Source organism: Symphodus melops (assembly GCF_947650265.1).
Source record: "Symphodus melops genome assembly, chromosome: 2".
In the NCBI taxonomy this organism is placed as follows: Eukaryota; Metazoa; Chordata; class Actinopteri; order Labriformes; family Labridae; genus Symphodus; species Symphodus melops.
In genome coordinates, this window is record NC_136692.1 from 3,757,485 (window position 1) to 3,767,690 (window position 10,206).

Below are 10,206 nucleotides of genomic sequence, written 5' to 3' on the forward strand. Positions count from 1 at the left end.
ATCGTTTGCAGTCACAGTAGAGAGTGATGTTGTCTCCTGATCTGAACTTCACCTCCAACACTGATCCACACACACAGTCAGGACTCAATGAAACCACTGCTGGAATAAAAACAAGATCATAACATCAGTTTAAAATGTGCACAGCTGTACAGGAAGACAAACTAACAAGGGCACGAGAACAAAAGTGTTCTTCTTCTTTTGATGTAAAAACATCCTGATGAAATCCTCCAAACTATGAATCAAAAGAATTACCTGAGAGCAGGAGCAGAACAAGGTGACGGCCCTCCATGAGTGACGAGCTCTGAGACGTAAAGACAGAGACACAGCTCTCACTGACACCTCATCTACATGTTTCCATGAAAGGAAGCAGACGCTGTGATTGGTCAGTGTGCCGGAAACTTTTTTTTTTGCAGATGTTACACAATGAGGCATTTTTTGATGACAATACACTCCGAAGACGTTTTATCTGTTGTGGTAATCTGTTCCTTTTTGTTTCATCTTTACCTGCACTTTCATTTTCTCAATGTGTTACCCCCCCTAACATCCTCTATGTACTTGAATTGCCTTTATTGTATGTGTGGCTGTTATTTATTTTTCCTTTTGTTGCTTTGATGGGTTTTATTTATTTTATTGCTGCTCTTTTTTAGCTTCCTTTTTGTCGTTTTAACTGCTTTTACCTCATGCACTTGGTCCTTCTTTGGTTCTCAGTTCACGTTGTCGGGTTCTTTGTGATGGGGTCTTCAGCGTGCTCTTGTTGGTACATTAAATCACTTTGTAAACCCTGCTATACACTTATCAACACACGTGAGCCTTTGTTGGCTGCACAGTATGTTTAATCAGCTTTTTCTATTAACACAGAGAAACTGATGCATAAGAAACAGAAGTAGACAGTCTAATAGCTCGATGTAAGGACCGTGCCACGTTAATATTTATTTAAACATTTAATGTGAAAATTCATATGGTACATTGAGATTGACGTATTTATGTGTATGACAGGGGTGGCTTTCAACTTTAAGGTTGATCATGGATCAGGTTTTGGGTTTCCATCAGCAACCAAGAACACAACTCTTGTGAGACATGCGTCTTCACCCTGAAAGGTATTCAGACACAGTAACATGAGTGTCATTAGTACAGAGTCTCTACTGCTGCTGAGATGTCGAATGGGTCTGAGACCATGAAAACACTAAAGAAAGTCCTTACCTGATTCACTGAGGTTTCCTCTCCCATGTCAGCTCTTCTCTCAGTCATTTCAGCTTGTTTATCTGTACAATCAGAAATAATAGGTTTCTTGTTAGACAGAGACTTGTTTCTTTCATTAATCCATAATAAATATGATTCATTTGTATTTAAGTGGATTGAAAATGTCTGTACTTAAAAGGTAAAAAGTGATTGTAGTGTATTTACCTGCATTCTGACTGCAGAGATAAACAAGAGTCAGGCACAGGAAGGTGGAGAGGACCGTGATGGCTGGACTGAACACCATCATCCAAGATACACCAGGCTCAACACAGTGTGGACCGGAGTCACAGGAGTCTAGGTAAAATGTAGAATGTGTATTAGATGTTTAAAATGTTGGTTTACAGCTTATCTCATTTTTCTCTGGTGTGCAGCCACAGACTGTAAGAATTACTGGACGACACCTGAGTAACGCCACCCATCTGTTCCTGCAGGGGGCTTTGGAGTCCCATCAGTGTCGTTCACCAGGTTTGAAATGTTGTCTCAGTCTAACTCTCAGTCAGTCTAAAGACAAACTGAGAGCTGAGGCGGGTTTTCAGCCTCCTGCCAAACTGCTACAACGTGCCCACCTGTCCATCAGGTCAGCTACAGGCTATATTGTGATTAACTCCTATACCTCATCAAATGAAGTGTCAAAAAGATTCACCTCCAGTACAGTGTCTGCCGATGAAGACCAGGTTGTAAACATGTTCATTTCTGCTGTAAAAACTGGCTTTTTTGAATGGGTGTGTATGTGACTTCCTGTGTTTCTGCAGCATGCCTCTAGTGGACAACAGGATTCAAGTTATGATGTAAACACTTGCTATCGACTTCAGTTATTTACATCTAAATAACTTGAATTACAGATATTATTGCCTGATGATCTCAGCAGATGTTTTTGTGGTCTGGCATCGCTGAGAGCCTCCCCTTGTGCTCTTTAGAGAGTGTTGCCGGTGGATAGACATGTGCTACTTTGCCCCTTTAAGAATTATTTTATAAATATGTATTCCTTTTTAAATGATGTGTAATTGAGCCCATTATTGCAATAACTTCTTTCAGCAGTCTTTACACTATTTGAGCCTTAAATGATCTGGCAAACTCTCCACATGCTACAATACACATGTTGGTTCCGTTTGTGAGTCTTTTGCATAAAAACCTTTTATTTTTATTGAAATTATTGAATTTATTGAATTCACAATCACACAAAGACAGAGCATACTTACTTAATCTGATCCTTGTTGTGATGTTGCTGTATCTGTAACTACGAGAATAACTTGATATTTCCGTTTTGGTTCCACAGTAGTAAAAACCTTCATCTGACTCAGTGATGTTCAGGATCAGCAGGTCGTACGAGTCAGAGGACTGATTCTTCACTAAGTGGAAATTTGGAGGAAGACTTTTTGTAAATCCATTGGGTCCATCATTAAGATGATGTGTAGGCCTGCTATCAAGGTAACATTTCCTATTCCACACTATGGAACCTCCAGGTGATGTTTTGCAGTCGCAGTAGAGAGTGATGTTGTCTCCTGGTCTGACCATCATCTTAAACACTGATCCACACACACAGTCAGGACTCAATGAAACCACTGCTGGAATAAAAACAAGATCATAACATGAGTTTAAAATGAGCACAGCTGTACAGGAAGACAAACTAACAAGGGCATGAGAATGAAAGTATTCTTCTTCTTTTGATGTAAAAACATCCTGATGAAATCCTCCAAACTATGAATCAAAAGAATGACCTGAGAGCAGGAGCAGAACAAGGTGACGGCCCTCCATGAGTGACGAGCTCTGAGATGTAAAGACAGAGACACAGCTCTCACTGACAGCACACTCATGAAGATGTTTCCATTAAAGGAAGCAGACGCTGTGATTGGCCAGTGAGAACTATGGACTGAACATAACTCGACTGAACATGATGAAAGCTAAGGTGTGAACTCAAATAACGGACCTAATGCAGCTTCTCACACACACACACACACACACACACACACACACACACACACACACACACACACACACACACACACATGACATCAGAGCATTTGGTCTGATCTAACGAGGAGCCTTCAGGAAGCAGGAAGTCTTAAAAACCACAAATGCTAACGCTTAGTTGTGTTCTCAAACATTTAAAGCACGTTTGTTTCATGTCACATAAAAGCTACGCAGCCTGACCTGAACATATGCATCCTTCTACACAGCTCATGCACATAGCCCCTCCCATGTTTACATTTGATGGTGTGATTCTATATTGAAGGTTTTCGGGGGGAAAGCTTGGGGCGCTGTGGCTCACTTGGTCGACTCCGTTGTCTCTCAACAGGAAGGTCAGGAGGTTCGATCCCCAGCTCCTTCAGCAACATGTCTCATATGTCCTTAAGTAAGACACTCAACCTACAGTTGCTCCTGCTACTTCGTCTGCGGTGTGAAAGCACTTTGAGTAGACAGAGGACAAGAAAAGGGACTGGAAAGAGACTTGCAAAAACAGCGTCCATCCTAACTTAACGCCAGAGTCACCACATATTTTTGCAGGTTATTTTTACAATTGCAAATCTTTTGAGCCTTTGAAACTGTGTGAAAAAACTGCTAATTCCAAAAAAAATCAGGCTTCTTAGTCAGCCAACCTGGAAGTAGGCTTCTCATGGAATCAAAGGGAATTTTTGTTGATTTTTTTTAACATCAATCTTATTACTTGTTATCTGTGAGGGTCCCTCTGGGGCTCAGCCTTCTTGGCTTCATGTGAATGTTTATTTCAAAGAGATGGAAAATAATGCTCAAATAAATGAACATTGTAACAGTTACATAATTTACACATGATTAATAAATAGAAACAGAAGGTAATGACTTTGTGAGAAGCTTGTGTGACGTCCGCTCACACAAAGCTGGTCTATTTCTTCTGTCCATCAGCAACCAAGAACACAACTCTTGTGAGACATGCGTCTTCATCCTGAAAGGTAATCAGACACAGTAACATGAGTGTCATTAGTACAGAGTCTCTACTGCTGCTGAGATGTCGAATGGGTCTGAGACCATGAAAACACTAAAGAAAGTCCTTACCTGATTCACTGAGGTTTCCGCTCCCATGTCAGGTCTTCTCTCAGTCATTTCAGCTTTTTGATCTGTACAATCAGAAATAATAGGTTTCTTGTTAGACAGAGACTTGTTTCTTTCATTAATCCACAATAAATATGATTCATTTGTATTTAAGTGGATTGAAAATGTCTGTACTTAACAGGTAAAAAGTGATTGTAGTGTATTTACCTGCATTCTGACTGCAGAGATAAACAAGAGTCAGGCACAGGAAGGTGGAGAGGACCGTGATGGCTGGACTGAACACCATCATCCAAGATACACCAGGCTCAACACGGTGTGGACTGGAGTCACAGGAGTCTAGGTAAAATGTAGATTTTGGATTAGATGTTTTAAATGTTGGTTTACAGTTTATCTCATTTTTCTCTGGTGTGCAGCCACAGACTGTAAGAATTACTGGACGACACCTGAGTAACGCCACCCATCTGTTCCTGCAGGGGGCTTTGGAGTCCCATCAGTGTCGTTCACCAGGTTTGAAATGTTGTCTCAGTCTAACTCTCAGTCAGTCTAAAGACAAACTGAGAGCTGAGGCGGGTTTTCAGCCTCCTGCCAAACTGCTACAACGTGCCCACCTGTCCATCAGGTCAGCGACAGGCTATATTGTGATTAACTCCTATACCTCATCAAATGAAGTGTCAAAAAGATTCACCTCCAGTACAGTGTCTGCCGATGAAGACCAGGTTGTAAACATGTTCATTTCTGCTGTAAAAACTGGCTTTTTTGAATGGGTGTGTATGTGACTTCCTGTGTTTCTGCAGCATGCCTCTAGTGGACAACAGGATTCAAGTTATGATGTAAACACTTGCTATCGACTTCAGTTATTTACATCTAAATAACTTGAATTACAGATATTATTGCCTGATGATCTCAGCAGATGTTTTTGTGGTCTGGCATCGCTGAGAGCCTCCCCTTGTGCTCTTTAGAGAGTGTTGCCGGTGGATAGACATGTGCTACTTTGCCCCTTTAAGAATTATTTTATAAATATGTATTCCTTTTTAAATGATGTGTAATTGAGCCCATTATTGCAATAACTTCTTTCAGCATTCTTTACACTATTTGAGCCTTAAATGATCTGGCAAACTCTCCACATGCTACAATACACATGTTGGTTCCGTTTGTGAGTCTTTTGCATAAAAACCTTTCATTTTTATTGAAATTATTGAATTTATTGAATTCACAATCACACAAAGACAGAGCATACTTACTTAATCTGATCCTTGTTGTGATGTTGCTGTATCTGTAACTACGAGAATTACTTGTTATTTCCGTTTTGGTTCCACAGTAGTAAAAACCTTCATCTGACTCAGTGATGTTCAGGATCAGCAGGTCGTACGAGTCAGAGGACTGGTTCTTCACTAAGTGGAAATTTGGAGGAAGACTTTTTGTCCATGGACTGGGTTCATCATTAAGATTATGTGTAGGCATGCTATCAAGGTAACATTTCCTATTCCACACTATGGAAACTCCAATTGATGGTTTGCAGTCGCAGTAGAGAGTGATGTTGTCTCCTGGTCTGACCATCATCTTAAACACTGATCCACAAACACAGTCAGGACTCAATGAAACCACTGCTGGAATAAAAACAAGATCATAACATCAGTTTAAAATGTGTACAGCTGTACAGGAAGACAAACTAACAAGGGCACAAGAACGAAAGTATTCTTCTTCTTTTGATGTAAAAACATCCTGATGAAATCCTCCAAACTATGAATCAAAAGAATGACCTGAGAGCAGGAGCAGAACAAGGTGACGGCCCTCCATGAGTGACGAGCTCTGAGATGTAAAGACAGAGACACAGCTCTCACTGACACCACATTCATGAAGATGTTTCCATTAAAGGAAGCAGACGCTGTGATTGGCCAGTGAGAACTATGGACTGAACATAACTCGACATGATGAAAGCTAAGGTGTGAACTCAAATAACGGACCGAATGCAGCTTCTCACACACACACACACACATACACACATGACATCAGAGCATTCGGTCTGATCTAACGAGGAGCCTTCAGGAAGCAGGAAGTCCTAAAAACCACACAAGTTAACACTTTGTTGTGTTCACAAACATTTAAAGCACGTTTGTTTCATTTCACATAAAAGCTACGCGGCCTGACCTGAACATATGCATCCTTCTACACAGCTCATGCACATAGCCCCTCCCATGTTTACATTTGATGGTGTGATTCTATATTGAAGGTTTTCGGGGGGAAAGCTTGGGGCGCTATGGCTCACCTGGTCGACTCGGTTGTCTCTCAAAAGGAAGGTCAGGAGGTTCGATCCCCAGCTCCTTCAGCAACATGTCTCATATGTCCTTAAGTAAGACACTCAACCTATAGTTGCTCCTGCTACTTCGTCTGCGGTGTGAAAGCACTTTGAGTAGACAGAGGACAAGAAAAGGGACTGGAAAGAGACTTGCAAAAACAGCGTCCATCCTAACTTAAAGCCAGAGTCACCACATATTTTTGCAGGTTATTTTTTACAATTGCAAATCTTTTGAACCTTTGAAACTGTATGAAAAAACTGTTAATTCAAAAAAAATCTGGCTTCTTAGTCAGCCAACCTGGAAGTAGGCTTCTCATGGAATCAACTGGAATTTCTGTGGATTTTTTTTAACATCAATCTTATTACTGGTTATCTGTGAGGGTCCTTCTGGGGCTCAGCCTTTATTAGATCTGCTCGACCTTTCAACAGAGATACAGCAACAAAGTTCTTGGCTTCATGTGAATGTTTATGGAAAATAATGCTCAAATAAATGAACATTAGTATTGGTTACATAATTTACACATGATTAACAAATAGAAACAATATGAAAACTGATACAGGATTTATGTTCAAAAAATGATTTATTGTAGTTTACGACAGTAAAAAGGATTTGTTTTATAATTTCGGAGATCACATCAACTCTTTGGATCACAGCACTCCATGGCCGCAGGAAGTGGGGGTGCTGGGAGTGCTGCAGCGTCCCCTAGTGGCGAGGGGGAGCTTTTTTTTTAATTAAAAAAAAAAATTATTAAAAATATTTTTGCACAATTTGTAAATTCCATTTTCCCATTCCTTTATGAATGGGGAAACATTTTGACACGCGTAGGCTATTACATGTATTTCTTGATTTTGATTTAATTATTTTTAGGCATAATCAACACAAGTTCACGGAAGTCACGTTGTCAACGTGAGGCCGGCTCGTGGTTTCAGACAGACGCTGAGTAAAGTGAACAGGTTCCCCGCTCGCTCCATGCTCGGTCTACGAGTGACACAGTTTAATATGTAGCATCGTGTTGGACTAAGCTCCAGTAACAAACAAGAGCCATGTTTTCAGAGACAGAAACACTGATTGAGTTCCGTCTGTGCCTATCTGTCTCTGTGGCCTCATCTGAGCACACTTTCTCAGCCTTGCGTCTTTTGAAGACAGGCAGCACCATGATGACCCAGAAAAAACTCACAAACCATTAACTGATGTATGCCAACACAGACATCATGAACTCTCTGGACATTCGTCCCCTCATTAGAGACTTTATTTCCACGACCCCAGAGCGCACCTGGACATTTGGACACCTGTAACCAGGGCACCCTGTCTGCAGCTCAAAGTAAGATCATGGTGCCGCCGCGCACTTTCATATATGCAATTTAATGTCACACTATAGTATTTTTGCAAGGTGGTGGGGATTGAGAGTGTTACTTTGATCGTGTGTTCTGTGCGTAATGGGTTTGGAGAACTGTTTAATAACGTGTAAATGGTTTGGATTGTTTCCTTGTGGCTTGCGTAAAAAAGGTTGGAGATGGAGAAAAAAGTGTGATTTTGTGCGTATGTTTGCGTAATGAATGTGGAGAGCTATTCAATAATGTGCTTAGATTGTCTGAGATGATTTCTTTGCGCTGTGCGTAAAAGGATTTAGGAGCTGATAGAGTCGTGCGTGACATAAGTGTAGGTGCAGTGACTCAGGTTGATGCCAGCTGATCAAACCTGTTGCATTGTTAAAGTGTTATTGTGAAGTTGAAGTAATTGTGCATATATTCCTCTGAGAACTGATGGTGTCTGTGTGTGGCCCTGGCTGTGTTCACTGAAGAGTGTAAAACAATGACGTGTTGAATCTTCATCTTTTAAAAAAGTATTTAATTGTATAGATTATAATTGTAATCTAAATAGGCCTATAGGCTCATAGGTTTTTTTTGTCCAAAATAGAACAAAAGATTTTTTACAGCACCTCCTGTTCAAAATAACTTCTATCGGCCCTGCAGCACTCGTAGCTGGAATATTCTCACTGGTATGTGGTCTGACCTGAGTCTTCCTCCTGGAAGTACAACACTGTTGGACAAACAGTTGATTCAACACCACCAGCTGACTTTCTGCCACCATTTTGACTTCACCCACAAAACGCATCGTGACTGTGTACAAATATCACAGGTCTTTAAAATCAGAAGGTAATGACTTTGTGAGAAGCTTGTGTGACGTCCGCTCACACAAAGCTGGTCTATTTCTTCTGTCCATCAGCAACCAAGAACACAACTCTTGTGAGACATGCGTCTTCATCCTGAAAGGTAATCAGACACAGTAACATGAGTGTCATTAGTACAGAGTCTCTACTGCTGCTGAGATGTCGAATGGGTCTGAGACCATGAAAACACTAAAGAAAGTCCTTACCTGATTCACTGAGGTTTCCTCTCCCATGTCAGCTCTTCTCTCAGTCATTTCAGCTTGTTTATCTGTACAATCAGAAATAATAGGTTTCTTGTTAGACAGAGACTTGTTTCTTTCATCAATCCATAATAAATATGATTCATTTGTATTTAAGTGGATTGAAAATGTCTGTACTTAACAGGTAAAAAGTGATTGTAGTGTATTTACCTGCATTCTGACTGCAGAGATAAACAAGAGTCAGGCACAGGAAGGTGGAGAGGACCGTGATGGCTGGACTGAACACCATCATCCAAGATACACCAGGCTCAACATGGTGTGGACTGGAGACACCAGAGTCTAAGTCAAATGTAGATTTTGGATTAGATGTTTAAAATGTTGGTTTTCAGTTTTCAAACATGCGCTCTCACCCTAAACTTAAAGACAAACTGAGAGCTGAAGCAGAGGCGGGTTTTCAGCCTCCTGCCAAACTGCTACAACGTGCCCACCTGTCCATCAGGTCAGCTACAGGCTTTATTGTGATTAACTCTTATACCTCATGAAATGAAAACAGATGAGTGATCAAAAAGATTCCCCTCAGTGTGTGCAGATGAAGACATACAAACTAAACCAGGTTGTAAACATGTTCATTTCTGCTGTAAAAACAGACTTTTTTGAATGGGTGTGTGTGTGACTTCCTGTGCTTCTGCAGCCTGCCTCTAGTGGACACTCAATGAACTGCAGGATTTTGCACTTCCACATCTGCTTCATCTTTCAATGCTGGAAGTTTTCTGCTTTTGTCCAACAGAGCATGCTGGGTATTATAAGCATCTAAGTTTTAGATGAACACATCTTTAAAAGGACAAAAGGATTCAAGTTATGATGTTAATACTTGTCATTGAATTCAGTAACATAAAACCGTTTTGGAAAAGTACATTTTCTTACTTAACTAAAATTACAGTTCTTTACAGTTTAACGCTCATGTGAGGAACTATTGGGTTCCGTGGATTTGAGCTTGAAATAATTTAGTCAGGACCTCTTTGAAAAAATGTATATTTTAACACAATTATTTGCATTTGGCCATATGGCTCTGTGAGGGATCTCCATGCCCTTCCACGTGCCTATGTGGAAAGCATTAGGCAGGAACAGCACACATCCCTGCCCTTCCCGTGCATACACGGAAAGTTATAAGGCAGGGAGAGAAGCAGCAAACCCCCCAGAACATTCATCTATGACAAGCATGACATTGATGAAGTCAGAATAACATTAAAGGAGGAGTAAATGTGGCATGCAG

General features: G+C 40.7%; 1 long non-coding RNA gene across 1 annotated transcript; it reads right to left on the bottom strand.

The window, feature by feature from the left end:
- Nucleotides 1–908: 908 nt before the first annotated feature.
- LOC306820391 lies at nt 909–1,530 on the bottom strand. The gene is made up of 3 exons (XR_013778665.1): nt 1,405–1,530; nt 1,201–1,262; nt 909–1,090 (listed from the first exon to the last, which is right to left on the bottom strand). It is a non-coding gene; the product is annotated as an uncharacterized lncRNA (long non-coding RNA).
- Between the last annotated feature and the right edge of the window lie 8,676 nt (nt 1,531–10,206).